The sequence below is a fragment of the Pyrgilauda ruficollis genome, unplaced genomic scaffold, assembly GCF_017590135.1.
Source record: "Pyrgilauda ruficollis isolate IOZ18807 unplaced genomic scaffold, ASM1759013v1 scaffold74, whole genome shotgun sequence".
In the NCBI taxonomy this organism is placed as follows: Eukaryota; Metazoa; Chordata; class Aves; order Passeriformes; family Passeridae; genus Pyrgilauda; species Pyrgilauda ruficollis.
In genome coordinates, this window is record NW_024529266.1 from 2,387,380 (window position 1) to 2,403,863 (window position 16,484).

At 37.2% G+C, this 16,484-nt stretch overlaps 1 protein-coding gene across 12 annotated transcripts in view; it reads left to right on the forward strand.

The window, feature by feature from the left end:
• Positions 1–6,783: 6,783 nt before the first annotated feature.
• Positions 6,784–16,484, forward strand: part of ZNF366 (zinc finger protein 366) — a 31,284-nt gene continuing 21,583 nt past the window's right edge. For 3 of the 12 annotated variants that reach the window (XM_041486065.1, XM_041486059.1, XM_041486068.1), the window contains exons 1-2: positions 6,796–6,897; positions 8,074–8,123. The gene's annotated coding sequence lies outside the window, so the exon portion shown is untranslated. Of the gene's footprint in view, positions 6,898–8,073; positions 8,124–11,327; positions 11,401–13,275; positions 13,319–16,484 lie in introns of all 12 variants that reach the window. The other 9 variants (XM_041486066.1, XM_041486058.1, XM_041486069.1 and 6 more) reach the window with 6 other exon arrangements.

The window sequence follows — 16,484 nt, forward strand, 5'->3', positions numbered from 1 at the left end:
GAAAATTTAGGTTGGGAACAGATTATGCAAAACACTGAAGCATGGACATTTGCTGTGACAATGAAGAGAGTGACTCATCTTTGGAGTACTAGCTTCACTATCTGGCTCTTCAAATCACAGTTTCCCTGGTTGCGAATAGAAGAGGCCCCTACAAAATATGGGGCTGAACATCCTCACTTCTTCTTTTTAATCAGGATAGGTGAATTCAGTACCTTGCAAGAACTGGGTTATGTTTGAGGAACTACAGTGCTGTGTTTTGTGTAATTTTCTGTAAAGCTGAGAAAATCTTCCCTCAGTAAATTGTGGTTGGAGAATTATTTGCACACTGAAAGTAAAATTTTGGTTTGGTAAGGACCAGGCCTGTATGCTGCAACCTACTTATCTAGGGTTTTATCCAAATAAATAAAATCTACTGATTCTTTGGGGAATATCCCACAAGTACATCAAGACCAAATATTATTATTCTGCTGTAGCAAAAGAGGATATAAAAGTAGGAAGTCTATTTCTATGGGCTGTCCCAAGACACATAGCAGCAAACCAGCAAGACAACTCAAGAAAGGAAGAACTAATGACCACCTGTCTCTAGCTTTGCCTAAAGGAATGAGAGGGTGGGAGTCCCTGGTGGCTCCAGGAGCGCTCTTTGCTGCAGATGCAGAGCTGTTGATCCAAGAACTCTTCAGGACACCCTACATGCATTGTGTGCAGCAGTGCTGCTGTTTCTAAGTGACCTGGCAAACAGAGACTATTCCTTTAGTTTGGGAGGATGAATCATTGTTCCAGGCATGACTTTTAAGCACACAGTCTCTGCACCTCCTGCCCAAAGCACTTCCTTCCCAATGCACTGCAGGTCTGTCCTAAATTTTCATTTCTTCTGTCACGAGTAACTCATTCTTGCCCCATTGCAGCCCAGCTGGAAGAATGACTGCTAGCACTGGGGAGCCTGCTAGTGAGGTCACAGACATACAGCAGGCTCTCTCATGCTCTTTCTCATATTCCAACAGGTCCCAGAGACATGTTAGGGGTAGATGGAGAGGAAAGTGAGATAGCCATGAAAAAAAGTGAGGGTTTGTTGTGGATTCAATTTCTCCTTCGAGCTGTGGTTAACTCCTAGGATGCTTCATAAGAAAATTAGAGCTTATCTAAGGCAACATAAATTCCCTAGAGATGTGTTCACACTGTCTAATTTTAGACATCTAATGTATGTGCTCTGACTGGCCTTCTGAACAGTCCTGTCTCTTTCTCCATTAACTCTGTGGGAGCTCAGGCATCCAGGCTCTCCCCAGGCTCTTCTGCATTATCTCCTGCAGTGACAAGTCCAAAGTGGTCCAAAATATTGAGACTATACATTTGCAGAAGCTCCACTCTCTTGAACTCCAGCAGCAGGTGCTGCTAGCTGGTGCAGGGAGCAAAAATCCCCCAGCATTTCTTCTCCTGATTGACCATCCCCTGCAGGGAGGTATGACTGGGGCATGGGGAGGTATCTCCATTAGCAAGCACTGCTGTGTGATTGCATACATGTGTTCTTTGTGGTACTCATCTGAAGAGACCTCTTGACATAAATGGCCACGCCTGAGTTTCTTCTGTCTTCCAACGGAATGACAAAGGGACTCAGGAGGCTAGGATTGTTATATCAAAGATATACAGGATGCAATAAAAATCCTACAAAATGAACATTTTTTGTGCTTTCCAAGAATGGGGGATACATTTATGAAGTGTTTATCTCCCACTTTATTCTTGAATAGGTTGTGATCTGTCTTGCAATTGCAAAGTGCTTCAAATCTTATCCTTCAGTGACATTGTGTTGATGTGAAAATGAGATGCACTAGAGACTGAAAACTTTTCACTTGGTAGGTTATAGAAGCAAATTGTTTTTGTTAACACATAGGTGATCTTCATGAGACTATCTCTCATGTATCTGGTTCAGTGACAGCTCCTGGCAAGGAAGATAAAAAGGAAATCTGTGTTTCAAGCAGACATGGGAGAAGTAAAACAAAAGAAAAGGAAAAGATCTTCATCATCTATGAGCTGTTTTAAAAAAATATTACATTGAAGAAGTTTTAGGACATAGACAGCTTCTTCAGAAATACTCAGGATCCCTGCAACACTGTTGCATGAGTAGCAACTTCTCAGAAGGGGTATTCTGGCGGTATGCTCATACAGAATGATCACCAGCAGAGTTATATTAGGGTATGCTAATGGTGTATGAACCAAAGCAAGCAGCCCTGATGGACCAAAGGTGAATGTAGAGCTAAAGAAATCCTAGTAATAAGACTTCTAGTGTAGTCTGAGGTTTTTCCTGTGGTTTTTTTTTTTTTTTTCTGTGCTTTAAATCTTAACCAAATGCTTTTTTTGAAAAAATAGCAGTCTCAGCAAAAGTGTTTTGTTAAAATAAAAAGAGTACTGTCTGAAAACAAAACCCATTTCAGCTTTTGGAAGAAGAGAGGAAATCTAACAAGCCTAAGAGGTCTTCTTTTCTTTCCCCCAAATTTTTCTTTTCTACATTTTGTAACACTTACTTTTTATTTATTTTATAACAGTATTGAAGTACTGTAAGCTCATGTGTCAATCCACATGCTCTATCACAGTCAATTAGTTTACATTGTGACTACTAGCTGTAGTCTTTAATACATGTATGGGGCCTAAGACAATTATCTCCAGTTATGGGGAAGTCTTAGAAAAGTCAATAAGAGCATCAAATAAAGGAGGACTTGAGGCATGTTTGCTCCGCCAAGTATTTTGAAGAAAACAAACCTCAAAATACAAGAAAATTCCTTCCTTCGAGAAACCACCAAATTCAAACCTAGTGCCCAAAGCCACGTTCTTGTCCACCTCTGACCTGAATAAGGCTCACAGTCCTGCTCTCCTAACTTCATGCATGTTATAAGATGAAAACACATCGTCTTAATCAGACCGTCAAATTTTAAAATAGCTTCTGATTGCATTGTTTTAGTAAAGGTAGTTGTGATGATTGCATACAGGGTACAGGAAAAGCATGTCTTTAAAAGACTGCAGCCAGTGTAATTTACCAGAAATTATCTTGGCCCAGGATAAGTTTTAAAGGCTACTTTAAATTATAGTATGATATTTATTGCCAGGAACACTACTCTCTTTGATACAAATTTCCCCAAAACAATTGACATATAACTGGTTTGTCCAGATGTTATAGTCTGCAAATGTTACTTGCTCTTTAAAGTGGCAGTTGAGTGTTACCTGTGTCTCAAAATTAAAAAATACATTGATAAAACAGTAGTAAATTTGGCTGTGCAAACACATACTCATGAGACTACTCTGGTCATACCATAGTCATGGAAGATAGGCAGTAGCATAAAATCTTTGGAATATCTCCTAGCATTCTAATATATTATAAACTGAGAAACTAAATTAAATACATATCAGTGTATGCAGGTTTATTTTGTCACAATACAAAAAATTGCAAAAATTACAGAATATTGGTAACTAGAATTATGTCCTCCACATGCTGGAGCACAGGAGTTCTTTAGACTCAGCCTGCACCTGGTCCCATTAGCTTTCTGCCAGACTGTTCCTGACCAATCTATGTTGAACATGCAATGCAGGAAAATAGACCAGGAAAGCACATAAGAGAGGGATTTATACAAAGCAATTACGTGTCCTTCAGTACTTTTGTCTCCAAATGAGAACTGTATTATTTTTACTCAGCTAAAATGCCACAGGTATGCTGTAGACCAGAAGGAAGATATTGATCTTATTTTTTTCACAAGCTACTCAGATATATATGATTATTGTCCTAAGGCAATGAAGAAAGCCAGTAAATTTGTCTAGTCTTGTTTGATTTTCTCAGGATGGAGTGGGATATAATTACTGGTGCAGTTATCTCTGTATTCTCTCCTATTATACTAGATAGAGGCTGGACTTGTTTATTCCATTCTTATTTCAAAAATATAGGAAAGTATCCCTGCTGTCATTGGAAAGAGACTGTGAAACACAATTTATTCCTCAATGAAGAAAAAAAAAAAAAAGCCTTCACTTCATATATGCTAATCAAATTAAAGGTCTAGTCTAATCCTACAAATTGGTACTAGAGGAATCTTCTTGATCTTCAGCATTCACCTTGACCATGAATACAATACTGGCTTTTTTTTCATGACCATTCCTTCCAGGACATTATGTATTGGATCCAGGAAATATTTACACTCAACAGTGCTCATCTAACTGCAGTGAGGCTGACACTGTATCTCTTTGAATTTGGATCAGTGCCTTCATTTCGATTAGAGTAGACTGAGAAAAGGTTAAAATAAAAACAATAAAAAACCAGGCAAACATTTCTTCCAGAAATGCTTCAAAAGCCACACCAACTTGTCCCTTAAAACGTTGGTAAATATCATGCCTTGTTACTGGATTTGCATTACTCTAAATACTAATGATTTTTTATGTGCTTTTTTTTTCCTCCACCATCAGTAATTGCACATTGACCTGACATGCAAAAGACATGCATTGAAAAAGACACGACCTTACAAGGTATTTTTATGGCATGAAAATCACAGTTTCAGTGCCTTTTCCTCATTGGGTTGTGATGTTCTGGCAGCAGTTGGGAGAAACTGGCAAAAGAAAGAACAGGTCAAGTACTTTAGTGGCTGCATGCTGGGACTTAGCTGGGGCAACTAAGTAAGTTCTGACCTCTTGGATGGGTGGAAGGGCTGCTGACAATGGAACATGAGATAGAATTAAGTGAAGGAAGACCTTACATCTCCTGCTATCCCTGCTGAAGTAGGGGTATCTCATAGTCCCCCTTTAATCAGGATTGTAAAGTCCCTGTTGAAGGTGCTTCAGAGATGTTTGTGTCCATCTCCTTAGCTTTGCAGTCCTCAAGGAGGGACTCTTTGAAGAAGTATAGAATAGCTGTGACAATTAAGTCCTTCACAGAGGACTGCACAGACTATTACATATGCTCAGAGACTTAAGAATGATCCTAACTTAATCAGTATAGGTTTTCAAATACGCTTCTGCATTGGGCTCCCAATGGAGAGAAACAAAAATGCTATGTATGATGCTAAATGGCATCATACAGGGTCTCATTAGCCTGTTGTGCCTGGAAAACTAAAAAATTAAACTGTCTTGAATGCACTGATAGCTGCTTCTAGCTACAAAATGATGAAAAGCAATTTTGAAACAAAATTACAGGTTTTGTGCCATTAGGCTGATCTTGCAGGACAACACATTACTTTAGTGGGTTTCCATGCCTCTTTACTTTCTTTGTGCTCAGTATGCAGAGGAGATCTCTTCAATTAGGACCCCCATCCCCAAGGAAGAGTTAAGGACTTCACTTGCAATATATTATTTAAGTGCATTTCATACTTTTGCTTTTATATGGTTTTGACCATTTCAGAAAACCCTGGTGGTGGTGGAGAGAGATCACTCATAGCACCTGCAAGGCTTTGTCAAATGCTAATGTCCATTATCAAAGATTTCATTTTATGAATATTAAGATAAAAACCTCTCCAACCAAATAATGGCTGGATAGCTTCAGGAAATAGCACCAGGAATCGCATGAAGGAACACAGGTGCTAAAGAACTACTTTAAAGCTTATAAATTCTCATTATTGTACAATAAATTAAACAGTAATCTCTATGGGATAACATACCAACTTGTTCTTCCATTAAAAGTGGATTTACAGCAGTAATCTAAATTATTTCAGCAGCATTTATCTAGTTATTGCTTCTAGAGCAAAGTCTGGATGCAGAGTATGTAGGAGAGGACCTTTTGAAAGGGTTTTTCCTAAAAAGTCTTTCATAAAAATCAACCTGAATTGCAGCTTCATATTCACTGCTACATTACTAGACAAACTAAAGACATAGCTCCATGACAGTGTGAAGGTGTTTACTGGCAAGTATGTTAGAATGAAAAAAAATTAATGGGAAAGAAAAGGGAGCATCTAATCACTATAAGTGACCTTCAGATGATAGATAAAGTTAGGGGGAAAGATACAAGCAAACAAAAACACAGAGGAGCACAATGGGCTAAACTTATCCCAAGTATAACTCCGGCCAGATGGCCAGTATCTGGTTGTCAAAATATGTTTAATGGGAAAAGAATGAAAGAAACAAATGAAGTATAAAATCTGTTCTAGAACACTGGTTCTGTTTGGTTAAATCAGTATGCCTTCTATAATGCCATTCTTTGAGATCAATTACTCATTATTGCCCTGCCAGTATCAAACTGTGATCCGTGCCATTTTTCTGACCCCTTTCATCACCCTGCTTTTTCCCCCAGTGTTCTATAAATAGCCAATGTGCTATTTTCTTGTGATCACTGTAAACAGGGGTTTTAGGTATTTTTTTACCTATATCACCATGGAAACAAGATCTGTGTCTACATCTATGACTAGTCTTTCTCTAGAGTAAAAGCCTTCATTATCTATGCAAGCTTACAGCTAATTGTTCTACATAAGATATGGGTGTCTTATTGCTACCTACTACTTCGGAAATTCATTTCATGTAGTTGCACATAACAAGCTGTAAAGAGGGTTTTATGAAGCCAATAATGCAGATATAATACTTAAGGAATTCCTTTTGGATTGGATATATTTATTTTTCCAAACATTTTGTTTGAGAGAAAATGAGATTGCTATCTGCTGTTTCCTTATTTTTTGCAGGAAAGCAAAGGGTTGTTGACTTCCTCTCCCCTCCCTTCCTTCCTTCTTTCTGAAGGTACTGTACTCATCTGAAAAAAAAAAAGAGAACGAAATGATTGTTCCTGTTCTCCTTCTTAAGTCATTTGAAACATTGTCCCTGCTAGTTTTCTAAGTTTACTGCAATCTCTGCACGGGGGGGAGGGAGACAGCGGGAGAGAGACACAGATATTACAAACATCAGAGCAGGTAGTGTTTAGGGCAAGACTCCTTCCAGCTTCAACAACTGGTAAGTTAAGTAAATTGCTTTTATGATTAACTCTTTAAAAGTGCAATACATATATCTGTGTTAGTATTAAGAAAAGGTGTTAATTAGATACACATTTAACTGATAAAAGAGTAATAACCATATGCATTAATAAGCAGTCTATTTACGCTAGAGATACCTATAGTCTGGTTTTTAGATACTGGTGCTATTACCATATGGTTTAACCTAAGCAGATAGGAAAGTATTTTCTAATGAGGCTGATAATATTCACAATATAATATCCTGCGAATTTTGCGTATATAAGTCCTGCCACGAAAATCTTGTTACAGGCTTCACTAACTTTATCCCAACAGTTTCAGTAAGATTCACTGGGCCATTGCTAAAATACAGAGAGGAGCTGTGTCATATGGGAATCAATGTATTTCATTTATCATCTGCCAGTACTGAAGTCTGCTCCAACACACCAACCTGTGCTATTGCTGGGGCTGTTTTTGTTCCCTTCAAACTGCATTGTGTTTAGGATTACACATGTTTATCTCTAATCATCTGTGTATATGATTAGTCTAGGAACAATGACATTTAGGAGGTGGTAAGATGGTTCCTGGATCTCACTTGGAAAAAAACAAAACAAAAGAAAAAGTTCATGTTGTGCAGTACATCACTATCTGATCACTATTACTGATCACCCACATCAGTAATAGGATGGACTCAATAGTATATCTGTTTGCAAATTTTTAGGCTTCAATAATGTTTTTCATGTTGATCATAAATGCATCAGAATGATCAGAATTGCCATGTGAAATGAGTGACTGAATGCAAGAGCAGGTTTCAAATATTGCATGAGAAAAATCCCGCCCTGCACACTTTTATAGAAGCAGAATGCAGACGTGGGGCAAGAAATAGGACAGGTGTCCATTTCTATGCAAAAAGAGAATTTGCACATCTTGTGATTAAGTATTTCTTCAAGGTGCTGCTCTCTGAAGTGCAGGCTGCCCACAGCCCAGACAGAGAGGCTACAAATGGTGGGGAGATATTGCAAAAGGCTGTCAGGCAGCTCCAGCTGCCCTACTCCAAATCCTGCTCCCACCAGGGTACCTGGGCTGCTTCCGCCCTGGGACAGCCTCCTGCTCTCAGCCCTCACTGAAACAACTAGTGGAAAGGACTTTCTGCCTCCCTCTATCTGGTGTCTTTCTACAGGTTTTTCCATAAGAAGGAATGATCTACCACAAATTCAGCCCAGTTTCTGGGTAAGTTTTGCTTTGGGAGCAGCCAAAGGGGGTTTTGCCAAAGGAGATGGAAATAACTTGCTTCTTGAACTCTTTAGCTTAATGTTGCCATTCAGTCTAGTTTGGTACGAGTCAATTGTTTATTTGGTTATACTTAACTCACAAACAATTTGTTATCTGCTAATAACAAATGTCCGCCAGATCTTGCCGTGAAAACCATCGGCCACATCTTCCCCTTGAGATATATGGGTTTATTTTTATGTGACTATATACTGATTCAAATTAAAGACATGATTTGGACAGCTATTTTGACAGTTACATGTCAAACACCTGAAATCCCAGTTTTTACATCAAGTGAGACTTATAGGAGTCTTCCAAACACACAGAGAAGATTACATAAGCTCTGTGTTTGTGGTGGTATTTTCTTCAAACTGCAGGGAATTAGTCTGGATTGCAATCACTTTTAAGTTTTTGGTCTGGTTGGTTCAAAAGTTAAGTTTGCCATATAGGTGAAAGTAAGCCGCAGCCTTTAGGTCCAGGTTTTATTGCTGAAGATAATAAACATTTGTGCTTTCTTGATTTAGATCACGTATGCAATAAATCCTTTATCTGAGACATCGTCTGAAATATATAAATATGAACAAATTTGTTCAAATCATAGTAGGTGAACAAAAGCAGTACACACTGTTTTAAAACCCAATCCCCAATAATAAGCACAGAGAAAACTTTTTAAAAGGAATGCTTAGTAATTTGGCAGTAAAAAACAGACCTTGAATTTTGAATTTCATTCTTATAATTTACCTGTTAGGTTTATTTTCCTTTTAAAAATACATCTTTGCAATTCTTTGGAGCTTATTTATTTTCACTTTGTATAATTTATTGTCAGAACCACTGTAACATGATTTAGTACAACAGGAGCTTGTAACAGAACTAATATCTTTCTTAAGGTGTCAGAAAAATTATTTTTTGGCTGACATGTTATTCGTACGTCACTGAGATATTTACAGCAGAGAAAGGTATAGTCTGAGTCTCTACTGGGTACAGATTTGCTACTAGTTTACAGCACAAATTAAATATTTATACAATGAATTTTCAGTTATTCACCCCAATGTTTGTGAGAGACTGGACTGTTAATGGTTAATGACTCAGCTCTTAAAATTATAAGCCAAGAATAAAAAGAGACAATTTGTGTTTATTTTGCTTAAGGTCTTACTGCTTCTACTGGTAATAGACATATTTATGTATATAACATAAATAAGTAAATGATAAGTCAGTGTATGTATTTCCTCAGAGAATTATTTAAAGCCATTATTTCCATTTGATGTGTTCTCAATTATAATGAAGTAAAATATAGAAGATTATAGCTTTTGTTTGGAAATAGAAAAATAAAGCTATACCAGTAATGGCAGAGAGGTTACAGAAACAATTTGTAGCCTGTGGAAATCCCAAGTTAATAGGTCTGGTTCAAAAAGTATAGAAGCTAAGAGAAGTCTTTCTATAAATGTCATTGCCTTTTTATATTTAAGACCAGCTTCTTTAATGTGTAAACGATTGAGACTTTTTGGATACAGAATAGTAGCACTGAGTTACATTCCTAGTAACATTTTGGCATGTCTAATGTACATTTTTGACCAGGAGATAATTTTAAGCTTTGAATCCCAAGGAGATGTTGTTTCTTTTTGTTGTTGTTGGTTTTTTTTTTCTTTTTTTTTTGTTTTGTTTTGTTTTGTTTTGTTTTGTTTTGTTTTGAATTGTTTTTCATTCTTACAAACAAGCATATCAACAAGAGCCTTGTTTAGGACTATCTGGGTGCAGAGCAGAAAGTGATGGTTTGAAAGACATGATGTGCATCTCACAGATAAATGTAGCATGATGTCTTTAGGGTGCTGTTCCTGGTAGTGCCAGAGAGATATACAGGATTTAGAACAGGATAAGCATGAGGGGTGAATCATAGAATCAACCCAATTCAAGCCCCATACGATGAGACAGAAGAATATGGATTTCAGACAGAATTTACATTGTTTTCAATCTTTGAAATTGCAAAGACTCAGTGGTGCAGAAAGGTAGAAGAGTGGACTGCTCCACTCTTCTGGACATGTCAGCAGAATCTAATCAGAAGACACAAAAGCAGTAAAGGCTGCATAAGGTATTGGGGATTTTCTGTGGCTGTGCTGAAAGGACACAAATCAATGGTGTGTAAGGCAACATCTTATTTACTAGTTGATAAAAATGATCCATAGTTTTTAAGCACCAATGCATGTTCTTCAGTACCAAGTGATCCAATCAAACTGCTCCTTCAAACAGACCTTATAAGTACTGTGAGACTGCTACAGATTGTTATCAAATTATTCATTTGTTTGATGGATTAATTTTATAACCCAGCAAAATTTTAAAAAATAAACCACCTATTAGAACAAAATAGTTACTTTCTTCTTCTGTGCAGTAATTTTCCATGACCTAGCTTACATTCTCAGAAGATCACTAAAAAGAAAGGAATGTCATCTTGGAGAAGAAAGACATATAGAGACACAAATAATGCAAAGCCTTTGAAAAGAAAGAAACAAATTCAGGGGGAAAAAAAAGATGGGATTATTTTTGCTGAAAATTTGCTATTCTGAAATTGAGAATGCAGCCTTCCATTGCTGTAAAAATTCAGTGGCATTTTAAAAATGATATTCAGATTTTTATCCAGTGAAGAGGCCTAAGTTGATCCCCAGCAATTATTTAAAACATGCATTGAGTTGCATGCTGGATGTGTATTTTTTGTTTATATCTTCCAGACAGGTACTAGTCCTTCTTGCTTGACTTCTAAAATACTAATGATCCAGTGAAAAATATTACTTAATGTTTGGTTTAGATCCTTCCAAATGTAAAAACGTTTTCCCTTGTTTCTGTAAAACAAATGGTTTTATACGTATTACTGTGCTCTTGATAAGTGAAACACAGTATTTTCTTTCTCTACCAACAATTCTTAATGTATTGTAAAAACTGTAATGTCACTGATAGTAATTAAGCTAAGTAATCATGTAATAAAAGAAAATATTTTTGTGCTCTGGAGGTTATGAGAAGAAATTATGTGAATAATTCTTTTTTTCTTTTTACTTTCATTTCTAATTTCCTGCTTTTGATGTTAGAAAAGACCTGTTATTAATTATTTAAATGTAGGATGAAAATGCCACCCTATTTTTAATTTCTCTTCCTTTCCTCCCTCTTCTACCATGGAAGCTAAAACACTAAGCCATTTTCCTCTTACTTCGTGGATGTACAGGAATTAATTGATTTAAAGGAAAAATCTTAGGTAAGACGTGTGTTTCCTGAAAACCTATTTTTCCCTTGTCAATCTTCAAAAAAGTAATCCTGAAATCACCCAACTTTTCATCTGCATATGCTCATTAGAAGCACTAGAATTCAGAGAACACTGAATATGAAGTTGACGATTTGTTTAATTACTAAAAGTGATAAGTTAGTCTCCTACACTGATAACATCACATTTTGCTAAGAGCTTGAGATAGGTAAAACTAATTTAAAATTGAAAGCAAGGCTGTGAGAAGGAGCACACATTTTCAGCTGTTCTTCTTGGATGATGCTGTAGTAGAAGTGACGTTACTGCACAGCAAGGCCCACACAGTCCTCTGTCTGCAGGCCTGATGAAGAATAGACACCATCTAATTTTCCCTGCATGGAAGAATCTTGGTCTTCCCACAACGGAGGATCACATGTGGTGGCTCTGGGAGAGAACCATGTGGCTTTGCCCCTTCCTGTTCTGACACCAGCCCCTCTGATAAGCTACAAGTGTGTTGGCTGGGAAGGACAAGATGAGTTCTAGCCTTCCTTTAAATTTGTTGCTATTGCTCGTTGTGAAAGAGCCCCTTATACTTCAGTCTTCCTTTTTTAGGGTTGCAATGTAACTGTTAGACCCTTTCTGCAGTGATGAAAGACTTCCTCTTTCATGGTGGGCTCTGTGCTGGATCTGCCACTTAAAAATTTTAAATTGGAAAGAACCAATTAATACTCTCACCAACACGCAATACACGGGATCTAAAACAAATCGAAAGGTGTCCAGGATGGATGTGTTGGAATGCAGTGAGTATTTCAGGTTTAGTTTTTTCTCTGAGCTGCTTTCTAGAGCATATAGTGTTTCAGCTTTGGTGTTTCAGCTCCAGATAAAACTTATTTGAGAGTATTATTTGAAAAGGCGGCATCTGTCATACAATACTTCCAGTTAGCATAATATTTTTCTGCTAGTCTGCTTTTCCTTAAAAGTATTTAGAGTACATGTGCAATGAAAACAATACCAGGAGGTGGAAAAGGGAGGAATGACCTGTTTTTAGAGCATCTGTCAGCTTCTAAGAACCAGCAGAAGTAGTCTGAGGCATCTGGTAGGCACCAGCCCACCCTAGGTTAGTTCCTTAGTGCAGATTTCTGAAGCTGTGAAGATCATCCTGTATTTGTCCAAAATCATTGTCCTGTGATAGGAATTCCATGAAAGTGTAGAGGACCTCCTGGAAGAGCCACCTGACAACAATTTGTTCATAGGCTCACCAGAAATTAAGCCCACCCATTTACAAATTAGAAGATATTTTTTCTATAGAATCACAGAGCAAGGAATCACAGCAGTATGAATGCTATATCAAACAGTTTTCCTGCATAATGCTGCACTCACAATACAAAATCACCAAGATTTCTGGAAGAATTTTGTGTCTGTAGGCAGCATTTTGTCAGGATGCCACAGAAAGAGTCACATATATTGGAGGAATGGTGCTCACCAACTCCTCTTTCCTCTGCCAGAAAAATGGAAATACCAGTCTTTCATTTCAAACACATTAATTGATTTTTTCACATCCCACAGAAAGTGAACCCCACTGAAACTTCAGTCACGGGTAAAGAATGCAGTTGAATGGCTATTACTTGATTCTGCAGGACAGGGATCAGGACTCAGGGTTCAACCTAATGACTTGCTGCAAGAATTTTGACTAATTTGTTTCCTGCTAAAAAACAATGAACAGGCTCCCACTGGAAGGCAATGAATCTGGTTAGGACAGTGAATCATGACAGAATTCACTGGTAATGTTTCTACGCTCAGACCAGAGCCTTACCTGCTATTCCCTCTAAAAGACTGCAACAATTCCTATTAATTTTTCCATGTTTTTTATGTGATACTTGTTTTTTCCAGGAAAAAGGTCCTGAATACAATGATTTGGGATGGCGTTGTGGAGGTATGGGCAGGGATTGGTAGAGAGAGTTATATTAATACATCAGGTGATTTCTTACATAACTTCATTTTATGATGCTAGTTGGCCATTCTTAGTCATGCTGCTGAGTCACAGTGGTTTGATGGGGTTTTTGGTTTCCTTTTTCTTGTGATGAAAATCTGAACTGAGTTAGTATCCAGAGCATCACTTATGGTGAAGGAAAGATTAGTACTAGACTGGTTTGGAAAATGTTCAGAATTTCAGGTTTCAAACTATGTTGATTTTCTTCTTAATTTTATTTTTTTTTGACAAAAAAATAATTGCTTATTTATTTGTGATTCTAGTCTCTGTTCCAGTATCTGCTGGTGCTACTTGGTTAAGTCTGAGCTGTCTTTCCCACTCAATATGCTAGTTTATTGAATTCAGTAAAATTAGCATTTTAAATCTGTTTCAGTTTAAAATAATTAACCTCAAGAATTATTCCCCATATTGACCAAATGAATTTGTTTTCTAATTGAAGAAAATTGTAGAAGCAAGACAGAATTTGTTTTGAATTTCAGATTTTCTGTAGTTTCGGCAACAAACTAGTGCTTATTTTTTAAACTTTCTTACAGTTAACAAAATCATTAAGAGCAAGACGCAGGATGTGTTTTGGGGATCAGAGAAGGAAAGTATTTTTGTTGTTCAGTCAAGGAAAAGATTCAAGTTTGGCACCACAAGTGAAGGGCAAAGGCAGAGAGTATCTTAAACTACTTCTTGCAGGTACTTCATATGATCAGACAAAAATGCCATTCTGTGCTGGAACTGAAGAAGTAAACACATTTCTCTTCAAACTAAATAATTAAAAAAAAAAAAAAATGAACCCTCACTGAATGAAATTGTGAGATGCATGTGCAAGTGATAATTTTTCTGGACAATAAATACATATTCAGTGCAGTTTCAAAGCTTTAATAGAAGTTTTATGCTCTGGCAGTTTGGAAAGCAGAACTCCGTAATCACCATGCAGATATATCAAAAAAAGTTCCTTCTAATGGCTCAGCAATTTGCCTTAAGAGCCTTTTTAAACGCTTTCTTCTTGGTAAGGTTCTTATTTTTTTCTTGTAGGGTCTCAAAAAAATAAACACAGTGGTGTCCTAAGAACAGCACTGATATGTCTAATTCCTTTACTGTGTTTTCTGTTGTACTTTGGTTCAGAGGGAAATATCTAAGTCATTACTAAGCCAGCTTAATTACAAGTGAGTAATACAGGCTAATAAGGATTAATCAGTCTTTACAGCCAAGCAGCTTTTCCAGCAAGAAATCTGCTCAGTCTTCAGCTGAAATAAAATGTATTCATCTTTCCTAAATAAATAGGAAAACATTATCTGGTGATTAATTTTAATAAGGGGACACTAAGATAATTGTTTAGTAGCAGATATGTTTTTATAAATCACACACACACACACACACACACACACATACACACACAAATATATACTCACTTCTGTCACTTTGTGGGTGAAATCCTCTTCTTTCAGTTCTTGTAGGATATAACACGTCTTACTGAAACACATGGTACCTACCATTTTAGCAACCTTCAGTTTCACTATGAGTTTTGAATTGTGTGAAACAAGGAATTGAGCACAAAATAAATACAAAAAAAGCAATGGTTCTGCTGAGGACTAATTATACTCTTCCATGTTTAAAAAAGCCTAACCTTTCATTAAAACTTAAGCTGTTTTGGAAACTTTTTACAAAATCTCTTCCATGCAATCCTCTAATCCCTTGGCCCTTTTCCAATCATGTGTACACATTTTATCTGGTCCTTTCTTTTTTGAGGTACATGCGATGCCCATAAGGTGCCATTAACTGCTGATGGGGGAGCCAGCTGGCTGGCTTGAAGAACAAAGCTAACTTGGTTCTTCAGCTTGAAGAACCCTTAGCTATCATTTAAGACAACAAAGATATGGGAGGAGGACACACCATCTCTCTGGCCTCCATATAGGTGATAAGGACACTGGGATTACAGTAGGAAGGAAAGCTCAGTGTATTTCCTTTTTAAAGGTCATGAATGCCCGTGAAATGTTCGCTTTCAAAATAAGAGCTCAAATAGGACAGCACGAGGGTTATGGAAGGGCATCCTTTTTTGCTCATTCTAATTTTGGATGTTCTTCATAGCTCTGTTATTTTTCTTAAAATAACAGCTCAAACCCTCTCTGTTCTGTTTATAGTGTTTAATGATTGTGCATTGTAGGTGGAAAGATTATACCCAAAGTGTTCTTTAAGGACTCCACACTCTATCCAACATCACTATTTTACTACAAAATCCTTCCTAATATTTATATTATTCATTTTTTCTTTTTGTTCACGCTGTCTCTTTTTATATCAGTATATAGAGGAAAAAAAACCTAAAGCTTCATGGACATAATTTGATAATTTTCCAGAGGAAAAACTATTAACACATAGGATTTCCACAGTGCCAAAAATGCATTATTTTAATTTGCATTGGCAGATATGGGATAGACAGGAAACAGGGATGGAGTGATAGGACTTCTATAAACAATGATTAAAGTGACTCCACATACTTTATAAAGGCAGGGACACATCCATGGTTCCAGCCTACGAAATGAGATCGCCTTATCCACTTAAGAAAAGGAAGAAATTTGTCTAATTGTCATCACCTCACAGCAGTCTAATCCCAAATCTTGTTCTCAGCTACACCCCAGATATTGCATAATTATTTCAGTGCAATACAGATGATGTCAGAGAGAGAATTAAGCAGGCTGCTTAGGATGAGAGTTGTTTAATTGAGTAATTAACTGAGCTGGCCAATCCATCATTAATTCCAATGCCTAGTGAGGGCAGGATCAAATTGCATTTCCACCCTGCCTTCTGGCAGCAGTTAGACTTTGCATGTTTGAAACTCTTCTACTACATGTGCTGCAAATCTCACCATTACGGGAAACCTGATCTTGTCAGCCCTGAGCTTTGAGCAGGGTCTGAAAACTCAAGATACCTGTCCCCAAATACTCTCAGGAACCAAGTCCTGTAAGAATACTTATATTAACTGAATATACACTGACAACATCAAATTTGGAGAAAAATACAAAAGCCACAAGACAGGAGACTGGTTAATTTCCCTCCCAAGGAGTTTGGACCCACACCTCTAACCTCTTAGTGGAGTTAGGGGAGTTTAGCCCTGCCTAAAGCT